The following is a 20,185-nucleotide window of genomic DNA, read 5'->3' as shown; positions in this document are numbered from 1 at the left end:
AGCCCTCAGGATAGCACGTTACTGAAGCACAAATAAAGAGCAGAACACGGTTTGCAAGAGGGAGTAAGTGGCGGCAGCCGACAAGGAGACCCAGCAGCCACCGCTGCTCCCCACAGCTCTCTGAGCTATATCGCGTCGGGGCTGCTAATTCACTCGCTAAGGTGTAGTGATAACCCGCCTGCTTTTTCCTCCTGCTTTTATTGTGAGCAGAGAGATAGACAGGTCCTAAGGACAGAGCTCTCCAGAGCTCTTTTCGCTCCCATCAGTGAATGCTGTCCATGTCTCACAGATTACTAGGTTAAATTTCACATGCCTTTAAGCTAAGAGCACTTATTGAAATCAAAACCTGTGCATTTCCCAATAAAGCTTTCTGCCCAGTCCTTGTGCCCCGGTCCTTCAGCTGACACAGAGCACACAGAGAGATAAAGAGAGACCCTGGGATGAGTCATTGACTCCTCCTTAACCATCCCTTCCTGGCCAGTGGGTACCTCAGCCACAAAAAGACAGTCCAAAGACAGAAGGAGGTGTTGGGGTGGGATGTTCAGGAGGTACCTACACACACACGCACACACACACACACACACACACACACACACACAAACAACTTTCCACATGTCGTCTACTATAAGAGTTCATCAACACCTATTGCTGAGCAAGTGGTGTGGTTAATGGGATGGACACAGATGAATAATTCCAACGGTGTTAAAACATTTGGTTTGAATTTGCCTTTCCTTTTTTCTTCTTTACTTTTGTCCCACAGAAATGATATTGAGGGAGGACCCCAAATCCCCACACTTTGCTACTCCATAAATCTCCTGTCCATAATTGTGCCTCTGGGGTCACTCCTGGCTGGCTACTTTCCAGAGAAATTCACTCCAGTCTCCCAGTGGATTTAGTCTGTCACTGCACTTGTGTTTCTCCATATTGCCTTCAATGGCTGCACGGTTTCTTTAAAGATTTTGTATCGTTGCCTCCAACCTGGCACTTGGTGGCCAACAGGCTGATGAAAATCTGACCCGGCTTTTTATCCTGAAGACACAAGACATCTTATGCATCTGCATACACACGGACACACACTCACATAAACATACACAATTATTCCTTATTTGATGAGGAATAGCCCCTGCCTTTTGGACTGAAGTTTGTCAATCACAAACTCCTCCTGCTTCTGTTGCCTGAGTATCAACTCCTCATTTAGCAGAATCACATGACAAGGAGGAAACATAGGAGGCAGCCCAGGATGATAGTTCTTAGACCTCCACGAATGCTATGTTTTGCCCAACTAGAAGAGTACCCTCTCCCCCATCCATGTCGGCCCCTGATAGACCTCTTTGAGGTACAAAACATGACTATTAGGACTTTTGATCTTTCCGACTGTTTAATTTTCCCTGATCTGCTTCACTCCTTGGGATCTATTTAATCTCCTGGCCCCAGTCAGGCCTGATCTGGTATCGTTGGCCTCTAAATGAGCCCAAGATCAGGCAAGATGAGACAGTGTCATAAATGGAACCCAGTGAAGTATTTGATGATTCAGTCAACAGTTTTTGAACTGAGAAGTTAGTGAGGTCCTAGGACATATCTAAAGTATTGTTTTCTATGCTAAGAGCCACCTTTCAGAAAGGACAATGATAAACTGGAATAAATCTGAAGAAAGATGAGAGGACTCAAAACCATATTAGGGGAATCAGATGAAAGAGATGTGGACATTTCTCCTGGAAAAGAGAAGATTTGGTAGTAAACATGAGAAACAGTATGGGGAATAAAGAATTGGACTCAGAGTCAGGAAGACCTAGGTTTGAATCCTCTCTCAGACACTTAATAGCTATGTGATCCTGGGCAAATCATTTAAATGGTTTTGTGTCTCAGTTTCCTTATCTATAAAATGATGGGGTTAGATCAGATGGCCCCTAAGTTTACTTCTAGCTCAACACCTATAATCCTATGAACACTATCTTTAAAAATTGAAAGGGCTGTCATATGTACAGTTGATAGTCAATAAACATTTATTAAGTGCCACTATGTTCCAAGCACTATGCTAAGCACTGGAAATACAAATAAGAAAAAGAAAGACAGTTCCTGCCCTCAAAGAGCTTGCACTTTAATGGGGAAAGACAATATTCAAAAGGAAGCTGAAAAGCAGGGGACCACAAGGCGTGAGGTCATAATGAAGATGATAGTGGAGTCAGAACCAAGCAGAATAGGTGGTAGCCATAATGAAGGAGAAGATATTCTGCTCGACTTCAGAGGGATAAGAACCAAGAGATGGAAGCTTCAGGGAAGCAAATCAGATGAGAAACTATCTCAGATTAGATTCTTTTAGAAGGTTATGGGCTGCCTTCTGAGCTAGTGAACACCTCGTCTTGGGATGTGATTTCTCATATTCTAGACATGCACTGAAGGGATGTATATTTCAGGTAGGGATTGCCCTAGACCTCTGAGCTCTCTTTTATAATTCGAAGATTGAGGGTGCTCTGATTCTAGGTCAACTCTAAATCCAAAAAGGGATTGCCTCAGTCAACATCATACTGTAATTAAAAATTCAAGAGTTGGAGATGACCTTAAGAGTCATTGAGTCTGACCCCCACATTTTGTAAATGATGAAACTGAGGTCCAACGAGGTTAGGTAACTTAAGTTACAAAAGTTGTATATAGAGGAGGTAGGATTCAAACCCAGATTCCATGACTCCCATACCAGTGTTCTCTCCACTGTGTCATACTCTCACCCCTAGAGACAGGGAGTTTGTTACAGCAGAGAAGGCTCAAGAGGGCTAAAACTACTTAAAACTTATGACATCTGAGCATAGCTTCCGAAGCATTGTCTCTAGATCCCACAGAGTTACCTCCAAATGTGGACTATTGAATTTCCAAGTAGCAAATGGAAAAGCACTAATTCATAGTTAAAAGGATAAAATTCTGTGTAATCTGTCTTTGTAACCCCCAGAAACTGACACTTATACTGAAAAAAAGGCTAATACTCTGTGTGACAAATTGTATTCATTTTTGTCTAAACCACTAATTATTTTACCTGTATGAAATTCTTCTATTATTTTCCCTGCTGGAAAATCGCAGGGTGGTAAGTGTTGCTGGTACCTGTCACATGCAAGGCATAAACAATACAATACAATAAAACCTCATATAGCATAGTTCACACAATTGAGTCTTGCAGTGCTCTATGGTAAAACAAAACATCAAAGCAAAAAACATTAACCAAAAGCCAACCTGGAAGGAGAGATGGGTTTGAAGGCCAAACTGCGAAAGAGCTAATTTCTACGGACAACAGATTTCATCCACATGGAAGAAAAAGATGAGAAGGTCTGACAATGAACTGACAGGAGGGGAGAGCCTTTGGTACCTTTCCCACAGTTACGTCTTTGAGATGGGCAGCCCATAAAAGGTTATCCCCCAGTCCCTGTAAGATGGAGATCTGAGCACAGGAGAATGCTTCATCCAGGCCAACTCATTAGCTGTGTGACCTTGGAAAATGTGTTTGTTCTCTCTGTGCCCCACTTTCTTACTCCCACAGGGGTAAGTTGAACACTGTCTTTTCCGAGTAAACAATGAGCTCCTTAAAAATACGCTCCTGGATTTTCTAAATTAATCAACAAACATTTATTAAGCACTTACTATATAGCAGGTGAGGCAACTGGATGGCTCAGAGGATAGAGCACTGGGCCTGGAGTCAGAAAGATCTAAATTGAAATCTGGCCTAAGATACTTACTAGTTGTGTGACCCTGGACAAGTCACTTAACTTCTGTTTGCTTTAATCCACTGAAGAAGGAAATGGCAAACCATTCCAGTATCTTTGCCAAGAAAACCCCAGGGAAAGTATGGTCATTGGAGTCATGAAGAGGTGGATACAACTGAATGACTGAACAGCATGCTCCAGGAACAGTGCTAAGTGCTGGAATACAAAGACAAAAAAATAGTGCCTGTTCTCTGGGCGCTTACAGTCTATTTAATAAGAAAACACGTATATATGTAAAATATATACAAAATACATACAAGGTAATTTAGTGAGGGGGGTACTAAGAGTAAAAAGGATCAGGAAAACCTTCATGGAGGAAATGCCATTCAAGTTGAGCTATGAAGGGAACTAGAGGTTCTTCAGTAAGAGTAAAAGGTGAGGAGGATATACATTCTACAGTAGACATGGGGGACAGCTCATGCGAAGCCATGACAATGGGACACAAATTGTGCGCAAGGAATACCAGAAGGCCAGTTTAGCTAGATCACAAAGTGTGTGTAGGGGAGAAAATGTTAATAACCTGCAAAGGTAGACTAAGGCCATATTATGAAGGGCTTTCCATACCAAACAAAACAATTTCCGTATAATCTGAGAGGCAAGAAGGAGCTATCGGAGTTACTGAGCAGAAGAATTGCATAGTCAGACCTGTACTTTAGACATATCACTTCGGTAGCTGTGTGTAGGATGGCTCAGAGAAAGATGATACTTAAGACAAGAACTGCATGTTCTAGGTTTGAATTTCAGCTCTGCCACTTAACTGTCTTCACACCCTTGCAAACGTCATTTTCTCAGGATCTAGAAATATAGAACGGTAGAAGGAAGACTCAGACTTGGAATCAAAGGGTATGAGTTCAAATCCCAGCTTTGCCACTTACTGCCTGCGTGACCTCAGGCAAGTCATTTAATCTCTCTGGGCCTCAGTTTCCTCAGCTATAAAAGGAAAGTGTTTGGAGTCAATGATGTCTAAGAGAACTTCCAGCCTCGGTTCTATGAAGCCATGGTCTTTCATCAGGGCTCAGCTCAGGTGGCATATGGATGCTCTGTGAAGCCTTCCCTGAGCCCCTCCACCCCACCCAAGCGCTCTCTCCTGCCTTGAATTTTCCTAAAACATCTTATCTAGGTCTTCCCTTTGCCAGATATCCTGCTCTATCTTATATTTACTTGTCCATATGCCATAACCTGTTCCTCGGCCCCCAGCATCCTAAAACAATAGTGACTGTATTGTTTCTCATGTTTCTATGTCTAAAACTTAGCATAGTAGCCTATACCTAACAGAGTTTTGTAAAGTCGAATCATCAATAGGAAAGGATGAACAATAACAATAATGGACCAATAAGCATTTTACATTTTCCAGAAACAGTGCTAAGAGTTGAAAATACAAAAAAAAAAAACAAAAAAAAACACCATCCCTGCCCTCAAGGAGCTTACAAATGAACTCTGTTCCTACAAGAGCTATACAATATAAACAGAAGGGAATATCCCAAGGACAGAACAGAGGCTTGGGAAGAAGGGTCCTAGGAAAGGCCTCCAGTTACTACAGGCAGGAGTTGAGATAAGATTTGAAGGAAGTTTTGAAAGAAGCCAGGGAAGCTGAGAAGCAGAGATGAGCAAGTAGAGTATTGCAGGCATGGGGTACAGCCAAGAAAGGGCATGGAATTAGGAGATGGAGTGTCATGTTTGAGAAATGGACATTAGACCGTGGTAGCTGCTCTGCAGAGTACATGATGGAAAGTAAAGTAGAGGGACTAGAAAGGTGAGAAGGAGGCCAGTTGTAAAGGCCTTTAAAACCCAAACAAAGGAGTTTATATTTGATCCTGGAAGTAATAAGGAGCCACTGGGAATGACTGAGTTGGGGGAGGAGGAGCAGGGGCATGGTAAAACTCCCACTTTAGTATTGGTGAAGGGAGGCTAGATTGGAATGAGGAGAGATGGGGCACAGAGACTTACTTGCCAGTTATTGCAATAGTCCAGGTATTAGGTGATAAGGTATCTTTTGGGAACATCTTCCTTGAATTTTTTCAAACTACATTCACATCCACCTCTTCATTTGATCATAGCACCCCTACAAGGGAGATATTACTATCCCTATCTTACAAATAGAGAAACTGAGGTAAAGAGAACTTAAATGACTAGCCTTGAGTCACAATAGAAAGTGAACAGAGCCAGAATTAGAATCCAGCCTTTCTTCAGCCTCATCTGGTATTCTTTCCAGTACACTCTATTTACCAAAAGACAGCAAAGCTCAAGCACTTCTAACGGAGGCCCAATATTTCCAGAACTGTTACCATGCCAGATCCATAGGACCCTTTTCTGGAAAGAGCATTCAGGATGTCAAACCACCTGGCAGTGCTGACATGTTAATCCCGACTCCCTTGGCACGAGATACATTGATCCTGAGAAGAACAGCCAGATCCCAGCAGCACCTTGTTCCTACTGCCTCCTCTCCCAAGGAGAAAAGCTGTTTTGAATTGTGTTCATATAAAGTTGTTTCCTTCTTCTGTCTTAGCCCCAAGCGTGGTTAATGGTTTGGGGTAAATGTGATGGAAAGAGCGGTCCGCCTGCAGGGAACGACACTTTGTTGGATATGTACAAGGGCTGAAACCACTTGGTCAATGAATGACCAGAGCATATGAATCTAAAACTAATCTTACGGAGCCTGAGGGGAGCCAAAGCAAGCCTAGTAAAGTAGTCATTTTTCCATGTGCTTTGAACTAAATACGCTGTCTGCAAAAGACTCCCCATACACCACGAATAGTGCATTTTGTTTTTGCTAACATTAGCAAAGGAAGCAAATGCCAAAATAACTTTTCAAGGGGAAAAATGTCTCTGGTAACCCTATGGATTAAAAATAATAAAACAACAGACAGACATAAGAGAAAACATACACACACATACACACACACACACACACACACAGAGTCAGAGACCCGATGAGGCTGTTTTTCAGAGACTAGTTAAAATGGCTATCTCCACTTAGAAATGTGGGCCATTTGACAGAGTTAAAGGAGATGAGGGGTATTAGTTGGGGGAAGGGGCTTTGCATCCGTGGGAGGCTCTGGCCTCAGTCTTCTCCCTACTTTCTGTTCCCCATGGGAAGGACACACTTTTCAGGAGAGGTTAGCTGCACAAGTTCCAGGCCAGGGTATAGCTAAGCCTCTCTTGTTACTTAAATGTCAAAGAAACATTGAGCTACACCTGAACCCAAAAAATCTCTATTAAAACCACGTTAAAGAACTTCATTAGGGCCAAGTCTTCAGAAAAATCATCTTCATCTTTTCACATGCTACATTGTACATGTGATATTTTGTGCCTCATGTTATTTGTCATTTATTAAATGTAAAGGTTAATATAAATTGTTAGATCTTCTGACTTGGGGATGTTCAGAATTTCCATCACACATCATAGGTACATTCAAAGATGTCTGATTTGCCCAGTTCTTACTCCAGCTGGAGGTACAATCTATGGGAAAAGGCTAACAGGTCAGGGATTAAACAGGTCAGAGAGTAAATGACTTAAAGGGCATCTTCTGATAATAAAAAAAAAAAAGCTCAATTCACAAAGTTACCGAATTTTAGATTTGGAGAGGATTTTAGAGGTCAGCTAGCCCAATCCTAATAAAAATAATGACAATAGTAGCACTTTAATGTTTGCAAAATGCTTTGCGTATGCTATGTCATTTTATCATTTTATCCTCACAGTTATGGGAAATAGGTGCCATTATTATCACCATATTACAAATAAGGAAACTAACTGTGTGAGGCAGGATTAGAACTCATCTTCCTGACTCTAAGCCCAAAGTGCTACCCACTATGGCACCTAAGAATCCCATCTGTAGCACACCTAACAAACAACCATCTAGACCAGGAGTGGGGAACCTGCAGCTTCAAGGCTACATGTGGCCCTCTAGGTTGGGCCACACTTGAGAACCTAGAGGACCACATGTGGCCTTAAGGCTGCTGGTTCCCCATACGTGGTCTAGACTTTCTTTGAAGACCTTAAGTGAGAGGGGATCCTCTACTTTCCAAGGCAGCCCATTCCACTTTTTGAGAATCCTAATTGTTAGGAACTTTTCTTTTACATTTTCTCTTATATCTAACCTAAATTTCTCTTGTCTCTTTAGCCCTCAGAGTCCAAGAACAAATCAAATCCTTTTTTCCACATGATAGTTTTTCAAATATCTGAACCCAGCTACCACAGCTATCAGAGTCAATCTCCTTTTCTCCCTCAATCTCCTCTTCTCCAGGATAAATCTTTCTAGTCCTTCAACTGATCTTTATATAGAGTGATCTTAAGGCCCTTCTCCATTCTTTGAATGATCTTTAGTTTCTTAATGTCCTTCCTAAAACGTGGCACCCAGGGCAGCTAGATGACGCAGTGGATAGAACACCGGCCCTGAAATCAGGAGGACCTGAGTTCAAATCTGGCCTCAGACCAAACACTTGACACTTACTAGCTGTGTGACCCAGGGCAAGTCACTTAACCCCAACTTCCTAAAAAAAAAAAAAAAAAAATATGGCACCCAAACTCTTATTCAGATATTCATGAACAATTATTCTCAATTTCCAGTTGAGCTAGATGAAGGGGAATTGTCTTCAGGCACAGAAAGTAGAAACCAGGTATTGAGAAGGTTTTCATGCTTGAAAGTATTCTTAAACATCAGAATAAGACTTCTGATATTTTTCTAGAAGGATTTTTAAAATAATATGGAAGAATAAACTAGATAATCACTCATGGTCTCTTCTATGCCTAAAATTCTAGGCTCTTCCTGTGGAGTCATTCCTAATGACTGCATTTAACTGGCATGACCCCATACTCTGTAAGGTGACCTCAAGAGGTACCTATTGTCTTGTCTCAGGTTAGTCTTTAGCTAATCTTTGGTGGAATAGGTGAGATCAAGGTAGACTGGTATGGCCTAAGGGTAAGGGAGAGCTAGAGTCCTTCTTGCACCAAAGCAGAAGCTAGAAAGCTAATGAACTAAAGTGAAAATGTCATTCATTACATTTAATTGCCTCATCAGTCTTCACTTCTCTGGGAAAGTCATTTTAGTTCATTTTCCCTTAAAAGATGAATTTAAGAACTGCCTGGTTCTCAGAAGCAACTCTTGAGAATTTTATCCAGGGCCAGTATGCTACAGCAGGAAGAATACAGAAGTTCTAAGTTCTAAGAAGAACAGAGTTCTAAGCCCCAGATCTGCTCTGCTACTAACTAGCTACATGACTTTGGCCAGTCCCTGCCCCAATCTGGGCTTTAGTGTCCTCATTTGTAAAATGAGGGTATTAGATCAGATAATCTCCAAGGTCCTTTTCTACTCTCATGTTCCACATTTCAATGATACTACAACCTTGGTGTTAATCCACAGTCCCCAAAGGCAAGATGTGCTCTATGCCAACTTGAACTTTGAAAGAAGCAAGGAGAATATTTGTAATGGGACCAAATGAAAATAATGTCATCCAGCTCTGTCTATCTCTCTGGCAGAGTTCCATGTGACAGTGGTGGAAAATGAACCATGTGACTCTTTCCTATAATAATAACACCTAGCATTTATATGGCACTTTGGTTTGCAAAGTGCTTTACAAATATCTCATTCATTTTCTTTTCACAATGATCCTGGGAGGTGGATGCTATTATTATCCACCCTTTTACAGATGAGGGATTTGCACTAGGTTCACAAAAGAATTCGTGAGTGTCCAAGGCAGGGTTTGAATTCAGTGGACTTCCAGACTCCAGGTCTATAGCATCCACTACTATCTACCATGCCACAGGACTTCCTATTTCTTACCACATCACCATGCCCTAGAGTGAACTCCTTTCTCAATCCCTCTCCCTCCTGGGACAGTTCTAGTATCCAGATGGAGGAATACTACTCAATCTCTTCTCCCATGACCCCCAGTCCTCTGTTCTGCCTTGCACACTGTCAACTCTGGGTTAGTGTACCATCTCTCCCTCTCACTGGGAGCTGAACCTAAGCATCCTGGTCACAGGACTCCCCAGGAATCTTTTATCTCTGCCACTAAGACTAGTTTACAATTTTGCTATTTTTCAGAGAACAAATCTCCAGGAATGATCGTCAGAATAGCTTTAGGCAAAACAACCTCTAAAATTTTACAGGGATTTTCATTCTTTTCTTTTTTGGAAGCATATATTCTTTACTTTTTATTTTTAAATTTTATTGATATCTTTTTATTTTACAGTATCTACATTTTCAGAATGGATTCATCTTCTCCCCTGCCCCACTACTTGTTTAGTATTATGCAAAAAAGAAAAAAAAATTCAATACTAACCAACATATCAACAAGTTGGACAGTTTATGCAATGTTCCACCTCCATTGCCCTCACTCCTTTCAAGAAGAGTTGCATTTTCTAATCTCTTCTTCAAGGTCAAATTTGGTCATTAAAATTACACAGCATTCAGATTAATTTATTGTCTTTTTGTTTAGTTAGTTACTATAAATATCATTTTTTCTGGTTCTACATAGCTTCACTTTTTATTAGTTCATAGAATCACAGAACATGGATCTAAAGCTGGAAGAGACCTTATTAGAAGTCATTGAGTCTGACTCCCTTATTTTGCAGATGAGGAAACTGAGTCACAGAGTGAGTGACATGCATGTGAATTGCCTGGGGTTGATTATGCAGCTAGTAAGTTTCTGAAGCAGAGTTACACTCAGGTCTTCTTAATTCCAAGTCCGGTACTCTACCCCCACTAGGCCACTAAGCTGTTTTTCCTTGCTTTTCCTGAATTCTTCATATTTATGTGGCCCAGTAATATTCCATTATATTCATGTATCACAATTTTTAAAGGTACTCTTCAATTAATGAGCATCTGCTTTATTTTCAGTTCTGTGACAATACAAAAAATGCTATTATGAATATTGTGGTATATTGAGGCCTCTATCTTTGGGGTTTCTGGATCAAAGTATATAAATTCTCTAGTCATTTTTAATCATAATTTCTGGAGGTTCTTTCTAATCCCTGGTGGGACACATTGTCTACAGCACTCAGTCTCATTCTCTTACCTCAACTCCTATTTTGTTTATACTCATTCTACTCAGTACCTGTTTGCTCTCTATGACTTGGAACTCTGTCTTCCAGTATGGACTATGAGCTTTTTGAGTGCAGAAACCATGTCTTATGTTTCTCTTATCTCTTCCATATTGTGCAACACAGTGTTCGGTATTTCATAATGGTAGCTGATTTATCAAGCTTTTCTGTTTTCCCAGTGAATCTAAACATTCAGACCCATTATTCTCCCCAATACCAATGAGATATCTGCCTTTATTTTTTAACAGTATTTTTCACCAGTTACATGTTAAAACAATTTTTAACATTTTTTAAAGTTTTGAGTTCCAAATTCTATCACCCATCTCTCTGATATAGGTTATACTTGTGCAATCACGTAAAACATTTCATATTAGTCATTTTGTACATGAAGACTTGAACAAAAAAAAAGAATGAAAGAAAGAAAGTGAAAAATAGTATGCTTCTGTTTGTATTCAGACAATATTAGACCTTTCTCTGGAGGCAGATAGCATGTTTCCTCATGAGTTTTTGTGATTGTCTTGGATCATTATATTCTTGAAAATTGAGAAGTCATTCATAGTTCTTCAATACAATATTGCTGTTACTGTGTACAATGTTGTCCTGGTTCTGCTCACTTCACTTTGCATCAGTTCATGTAAATCTTTCCAGGTTTTTCTGAAATCATCCTGCTCATCATTTCTTATAGCATAGTAATATCCCATTACAATCATCTACCACAATTTGTTCAGCCATTCCTTAAATGATGGTCATCCCCTCAATTTCCAATTCTTAACCACTACAAAAAGAGCTGCTATAAACATTTTTCTATAAGTAGGTCCTTTCCCCTTTTTTTGATCTCCTTGGGATATAGATCTAGTGGTGGTATTGCTGGGTCAAAGGACATGCACAGTTTTAAAATGTTTTGGGCATAGTTCCAAATTGTTCTCCAGAATGGTTGGGTTAGTTCACAACTACATCAACAATTCTGCTCCTAATTTTTAATATACGGACTCATAAAAATTCTAGGGCTGGAAAGGACCCTCCCTCAAGCTCTTCTTCCCTCTCTCCCCCCAAAAATAGTTCATTCCTTTTGCCTCTAACCTAGACTATAACTAAACTTAATCAGATAGTTTGTTCTTAACCTGAGGGTCTTTGAACTTATTTTTGTTTTTAATGATAACACTCATTCAACATAATTGGTTTATTTTGTTATCCTATTTTATTTTATTCATTTAAAAATATCATTCTGAAAAGGGATCCATAGTATTCACCAGAATGATAAAAGGGTCCATTGTACAAAAAACATTAAGAATCCCTGAAGTAGAGTGATTTCTTCTCTTGGGGGATGGATGGTTTTGTTCTCTAGTTTCATATGACTTTCTAGAAAAAAAAAGTTCTAACTTACATTTAAGCTAATTCCTTCCTCCCGTAATTTTGACTCTTTTTCCTTTCCTTATAGGTGAAGTGAAGACCAGATGTTTGCCATTCTCCCTCAGTATGTGGATATATCTTGGTCTTTACACAGTTCTCTCCTTTAACACGAGCACTTAGCCAAAGTATTTGTCTACTATTCTTCAGTAAGAATTGGAAATTGGGCAGTATGGATAGAGAGCCAACCTGGTAGCTAGGAAAACTTGGGTTCACATCCTGACACATTATTATTAGCTAACAAATTCACATCCTCTGACACATTATTATTGGCCAACAGGTATAAAGTGTTTTTAACATTTGCAAAGTGCTTTACATATGTTATCTTATCAGACAAGTACTGGCTCTGTAACATTTGGCAATCAATTAACCTTTTGATGGCCTGGGCAGCTCTCTAAGATTATAAGTCGCAGAGCACATCAGTCAGTCAATCAACATTTATTAAGCACTTACTATGTGCTGCCAGGTACTATGCTAAGTGCTTAGGATGCAAAGAAAGACAAAAACAAGGCCTGTCCTCAAGGTGCTCATATTATAATAAGGAAGATACCATGTTTAAAAAAAAAAGAGGTATACATACAAGGTATGTATGTGTGTATATACACATATGTGTGCATATAGATACATATACACACATGCACACATATATACACACAAATACACACATATGAATATATACATACAAATATATATACACACAAATATATAGTATAAATGGAAGGTGATCATAAAGGGAAGTAGTGCCACTCTGCATTGCTGAAGGTAATTTCCTCACCGGGAAATCCCTACACAAAGGAAATCACAAGTCTGAATTAAAAGCAAAAAACAACCACAACCACAACCACAACAACACCTTAGATTCCACTTTCAACCTGACCAATATCAACTCATAAACATGCTCAGCTCTTTAACCCAAGGCAAATTCCTCTAGAACTGAAAAATCATAGGGAGCTTGGTTCTTATGGAATGTAAAAATCAGTAACCAAATTGGATGTGGCCTGAATAACTCATTGCCAATAGTTACAGAATATCATGTTCTTCTTGGCGCATCTTTGTGTCTCTGAGCCCTGTTTTGCCTATCTCAGTACCTGGTTGGGCCCCAGGTTGAGGCCCTAAGAGGATTTGGCTGACTTGAGTCCATGGTGCTGATTTAATCTCCTCTGACCCATCAAACCCCTTGGAGAGCAGGAAAAAGCATACCTGGAAGTCCCAGAATACGAGGAGGTCAAGAATAAGGTGAACAAAATCTTGCCATGTGAACTACAATCTCTATACCCAAAGGACCACGAGGTTTTTCCATCTGTCCTCTGACTGATCTCCTGTTTGTACATTGTCTCCTGAAAGTAGAGTAAGTTTCTTAAGAGCAAGGACTGTCTTACTTTTTTTTTAATGTGTAACCTCAACACTTACCACAATGTTTGGCACATAGTAAGCTCTTAATAAATACTATTTTTGTTCATGCGTGTATTTATTCATTCATTCACTCATTCTTGTAAATGAGTCAATAAGAGAAAAGTGATGAGAAACAGGAGATGGTAGCAGAAATGGAAACAAAGTCACAACTGGAAATTCAGAAGATAGGGGCTGGCTTGAGCCAAAGCTCTGAATTCAGGTTTGTTAAACAATTTGCATATGCTATTGTGTTTGAGCCTTACTGTCTCACAAGCCTATGAATTAGCTACTAGAAATATTATTATACCCATGTTATAAATGAGGGAACTGAAGCTCATAGAGGGGAAAGGACTTACCCATGGACACACAGTTCAGAAGAGCCAGAGATGGGATGAATGAATGAATGACTATAAGATTCTTAGATTCAAGATATGTAATTGTTCCCAAAGGTTCCTGATAGGATTCAAGAAGGGTCAAAATATGAAATCCAATCACTAAAATGTCTCCTAGAACCCAGGTCACCAGCCCCATGGCCCTACGCAAAGGTGAGCTCTTTTCCTGACCATTTTGACGTGCACTGAAAGTGACCAGTGCCTGGCACATAGTACATAGTTAATGGATTTTGATTGATTGATTGAAAAGTTTCTTTAGACCCAATAGCATTTAAGATAGAAATTCTGGGGGGCAGCTAGGTGGCACAGGGGATAGAGCACCAGCCCTGAAGTCAGGAGGACCTGAGTTCAAATCCGGCTTCAGACCAACACTTGACACTTACTAGCTGTGTGACGCTGGGCAAGTCACTTAACCCCAATTGCCTAAAAACTAAAAAAAAAAAAAAAAAAAAGATAGCAATTCTGTAATAGGTCACTACTTTAAGGTAAAGCTTTGAAAGCCCTATTAAGATGCAAGGACATTACTTGGTCAAGATAATGCATCAAGTCATTATCAACCACTGAAGACAGAACTTAAAATTTGGCGCATAGAATTAACTCCTCTCCCTAGCAGGTCCCCAAGGGGGTCAGATTTAGAATAACTCAAATTTGGAGAGGAAGGGGAAGGTTCAAAGGTGAACTGTCCTTATTTAGCAGTTTTGCCCAGATGCCCTGACCCCCTTCATCAGAATGAAACAGCAGACTTAAAATTAAAATAATAGAATCTGAAGTAATTCACTTTCAGTTCCCCTGACATCCAATATCTCAGGCACCGCATTCAGTGACCATTCATTCATTTTTGTGATGGAGCAGAAGTCCATGCCTTAGTCTTCCTTGAGACGCACCAGGTGAGATAACCCATGTATTTATCTCTTGCCTACTGGGGGAAAGGGCATGAGAAGAAAAGAGGTATGCTGCCTTGCCCATCCCTTCATTCTTCCCCAGCTTTGTCTCACACAATGAGCTTGAGGAGAGTGGCAAGAGTTGGAGGTAGCAAACCTGGCAACCTGGGGGACTAGAGCCTCCCTGTGCCCTTCCTCCCCCTCCCTCCCACTGCTGCTCCATTTGGCTACCACCAACCCTGTCATTTCCCTGACACATGGTTGCCTCGGAATAAGATGCAGCCAAGAAGGAGCAAACAGACATGTTGGCATATTTCATGAGATCCTGGGAAACCGGAGCAGGGTTTTCCCTTAAGTGACAGCCGTCATTTTCAGAGACAGGGTAATTGCAGGTTTACCTCTGTGCCATGCAAGCTATCTGAAGGTAAAACAATAGCAGAATGCTGTGTTCCCTGGGCGGAGAGGAGGAGAAGGGAGGGAACAGAAGGACATAATCTCTTTTAATTTATTCTAATGAGCCAAGGGTTTTACAAAAAGTCAAAAGGCCTCATTTTCAACAAATCAGTTTGGATCAAACAACAGCTACCCTGGGCCCCTCCCTCTCCCAATAATTCAATTACTTTTGCAGATGGAATCACTCAGCTCTAGGCTTTAGGTTCCTAGCCCTTTCTGAAGCCTTCCACTATCACTGCTTTGGCCAGGAGGGGAAGGCACACTCTCCCAGATGAGCTCCCTTTTTTTTCCCACATTGCTTCCTTCAAGACTAATATCAAAACTAACTGCCTTGTGTGCTATAGTAGAAAGAGTAGGGAATTTGGAGTCAGAAGCCCTGGGTTTAAACCCTTCTCTTTGTCTCTCACTGCCTGTGCCAGATTGGCAAGGCACTTCATCTCAAATTCCTCAACTACAAAATGAAGAGATTGGATTAGAAACTCTGTAATGTCAATTCCAACTCTAAAACCTGTGATCTAATAAGTCAATAAGATCATAATTCTAGAGCCAACGCATGTTAAGTGACTTACCTAAGGTCACACAAAGTAGTATCATAGGTGATATTTGAGCAGATCCTTTTTCCCCAATTCTATTATTCTTTCCACTGTATCATGTTGCCTTTCCTGACTCATCTCAGCACAGAGTAACCAGGTACACTATGGACCAGGCATGTTAGCTCACTCTGAGGGAGCACTACCATTGGCTTTGCCTCTTCCCTCCGTGTCAAGCTATGAATTGTTCACTGTCTGTGTTCACCAGTGATTTGACAAGTTTATATATCATTATATTTTCATTTACTTATCATTTCCACTTGTTTCTTATTTGTTTATCTTGTCTCCCTGTATGCCTAGAGGAGCAGTTCAGTATGCCACACTACACACAGTGGGTGCTCAATAAATGCTTGTTATTGGTGAAAGAATGAATGAAGTGAGGGAATGAATGAATGAATGGTAGAATAAATTCAGGGGGAAAAAATCTCTCTTGAGTTACTGCTTTGATAGAACTAGAGGCCCCAAAAGATTTCCAGGTGCTGTGCCTTTCAACAAATCTGTAAACTCTGAAGTACGGTTCATATACTGGGCCACAAACCTACCCAGTTTCTCTATGGCCTTTGCTCAGAGGAACTGTGGTCCTGCCTCCTTGAAGATCCTATTCTCCAAATATTTCTCCCATCAGAAGCTGCTTCCATTTTCTAAAGCCTATTAAACAGACACCATGTGGCTATTTTTGTTCCTTTGGCCAGAAAAACCCTAAACTAAGAGAAAGCAGAAAGGGTCAGGTTTTCATCCTGAGGGTGTAGGAAAAGAGTTTAGAAGTTACATGTGTTTGGATGTCTCTCTTGGCACCCGAATACCAAATCCCTGAGGCTGACACTACTTTACTACTCCTATCTTCCCTGGTCATCAACTTCCTTTTACTACTACATCCCCTTATCGTCCTAGAAAGTGAGAATTTCTATCCCTCTCTCAGTCTTTGTATACAATTTGGCCTGTTTTCTCCAATCTTCTCCAATAGGCAGTCTCTCCAGAGTCCCTGCCAGTCCTAGCCCATCAGAACTTCCAGGAAGGGATTCAACTGCCCCCTTTTTCTTCTGCTTGCCAGACTCCTTCTTTCCCTGATTTACATTATTTGCACCAACTGCTAACTTCGGCAGCTTGCACAGAGCCATATTTCAGCCACCCTATGTGCAGAGCTGCCCTGTCTGCATATATCAAGGCCCCTAAATCCAGACGCACATGTTGGAGTCACTACCAAAAACCATTTTCCTATGGTTGGCAATGGGCCCAGTTCTCCTTCCTCAGCTTGGAAGCTTGTTTCCGGTTGTCTCGACTTAGACAACAAAAACATTTAGGACAGGAGCTCTCCAAGATTCCCAGTTTTAGCATGATTCCCATAACCTTCTGTGTAGATAGGAAAGTACTATTGGGAACTACTCCAAATGGGGCCATTTTGCAAAACCCTAAAGAGAAGGCAAATAAGGAATCACCTAGTTTTCACAAAGCATCCTACCCCCGCTGAACTAGAGGACACAATGATGGGTCAACAAGTCCATTCCGCAGTCTCCATTGGCTCTTAGCCAATTCAAAGACACATGGCCTTTTGTCTAGTTCTTGCCTAAGCAAGTATGTATTATAGAGGTGTGGCCTTTTGGCTCAAGAGTTTTCAGATGTTCCAGATCCAATGAAACCCAAAACATGACCATCCTGAAGCACTTCCCCTTTGTATTCTTCAGCATACTTACTCTCCAGAGGAAATTAAATCCATATGTTCTGATTCATTTAAACTCAAAGTATCCAAATGTTGTTTTCTCAGGACTATTTAATTGTCCATGAAACCTCACGGTCATCTGGCACATAGAGGGTAGATAGTAGAAGTCCTGCCACCAGTCATAGGTCCCATCCTCAGCCCTACCCACTGCCCAGGTTGTCATTATCATAGTGTGGATCAGATGAATGTCATTATCATCACAAGGTCATATGCTCATCCCAATCACTAAGAGGTATAGAGGAGGAAATGACATTTTGATTTGCGTCAACTTTAACAACAACAACTACAAAAAAAAAACCACCAATAAACAACTGTTCCATTATCTCTTTGGCTGTTGCCTTGCTGGGTGACATCTCTGAGAGCTCACCAAGCTTGTGTACAGGACACCTCGGTCCTAGTTCTGGCACTGCCACAGACTAGGCGGCCTTGAACATGCCCCTTCCTGTATACAGGCCTCAGTCTCCTCATCTGTATAGTGAAAGGGTTGGACTAGATTTTTTCTCTATGGGTCTTTCCAGCTCTTGACATTCTAAATTCTATTGCAATTTATTTCAAAAGCCTGAAAGAGCAGGAGGTCATAGTGAAAGTGTTTGTATCTCTGGAGAAGGAACTAAAAAACAGCTTTAAAGAAACTCCCCAATCTAATAGGGTACCTGGGTTTGCTTACCAATGTACCTATATCCTCTTTTTCCTACTAATTTATAGCAAGTAGTCTATTAATCATTCTGGGTAGAGAAAGGAAATCGCATCTTCAGCACAAACATAAATTATCAGCCTCAAACCCACATTCTTTCAGTGGGATATAGAAAACTAGAAAGTTTTGAATAGCTCAGATAGAACGAATGGACAAGAAGAGATAATGCATCTTTTGAAACACAAACCTGAAAAGATGTTCTGCTCAATTACACTGACAAAAGATTTGGGATCCAGCAACATTCTCTGTGGAATATCCACTGCTAAACAAGAGCGCTAAATCAGAGGCTCAAAGTTAAGCAAGAGTAATGTAGCAAGCTACATTAAGCTGGTGTCGACCAGAGAGCCGGAGCCTGCTCGGTTGTTTACCAAAGGCCTTTCCCCATCTGCACAAGGAATGAGTCTTTATGAGTCCTGGCAACATGGGCGTGGTCCAACACTGCCAATCCCTTAAATTCCACACGGTGGGGGGAGGGGTTGAGGGGGATATGGAGGGCTGGGGAGAGAAAAAGAAATCAATACAGAGAGTCACAAGAATTAGAAACAAGGGTCCAACCTGAACTACTGAGGGCTATCACTGGGACCCTTGCCTCATCATTTACAGCTGCCCAGGATCAATCACCATGATGGGCGAGCAAGGAATACTTAGCATTAACATGGGAGATGGTTCCAAGTTAAACGGGCTTGTGATGGTAATCAAACTCTTCTTCATGATGCTCATATGACCACTACCAGATACTTATCCAAATGCCACTCACCTTGAAAAGTAACATTTATATAGTGCCTACCATGTGCCAGGCATCGTGCTAAGCGCTTGACGGTTATTACTCCATTTGCTCTTCATAACAACCCTGGGAGGTAGATGCTATTGTTATCCATTTTATAGCTGAGGAAACTGAGGCAAACAGCTTAACTGACTTGCCCAGGGTCATGCCACTAGTAAGTGTCTGCGGCCAGATTTGAAAAGTGTAGAATTATACCTCCTCTACGTATCCTTCTGTGGACACTACAGACCAAACTCATTTCTCTTCCTTCACTTGTCCCCTATTCCCAAGCCCAGCTACTTACAGTTATTGTCTATACCGTTTTTTGTCACTAATCATAATTTACTTCTTAATAGCTCTATGTTCTTGTTTCATCATTTTTCATTTGTGAATGTCTTGTTTCTCACAATATGGCATAAACTGTGTGAGAACAGGTCTAGGTACCTTATGTTTTAATCATACACCCCAAATATCAGTGCTCTTTAGATCCAATAATACCTTGAACTATAACCTGCACAAAGGAAGGGCTCAATAAAAATTGTTAACATTTACCTAGTACTTCAAGGTTTTCAAAGTGTTTTGCATACATTATCTTATATGGTCCTCACAACAACTTTGTGAAGTAGGTACAACTGATATTATTATTATGTGTAATTTTACAGATGAAGAAACTGAATCTCAGAGAGATTAAGTGACTTGCCCATGGCCATTTAGGTAGCAAATATCAAGGACAGAATTTTAACCGAGGTCTTCATGACTACAGGTTCTGAACACTACCCAGATCATGCTACTTCTCAATAAATACTTGTTTGTTGATTCATAAATAAGCATCAGTATAAAAACAAAATTATAGAGTTGGAATGCACTTCAGGGGGGTCCCGATTCTTATCTAAGTAGTGAGCATCTATACAAGAAAGCTTGACAGCCTCCAATTAAAAGCTACCAGTGATAGGATAAAATTGCCCATGAGAGCAACCCTTTCCATTTTGGAACAACTAATAGGAAGTTGTTATTATTATTAATTACTACTACTACTACTACTACTACTACTACTACTACTACTAAAGTTACTACTGCTACTACTACTACTACTACTACTACTACTACTA

This window comes from Vombatus ursinus, unplaced genomic scaffold (assembly GCF_900497805.2).
Source record: "Vombatus ursinus unplaced genomic scaffold, bare-nosed wombat genome assembly UNPS02014786.1, whole genome shotgun sequence".
In the NCBI taxonomy this organism is placed as follows: domain Eukaryota; kingdom Metazoa; phylum Chordata; class Mammalia; order Diprotodontia; family Vombatidae; genus Vombatus; species Vombatus ursinus.
Note: the sequence above shows the minus strand (reverse complement) of the source record.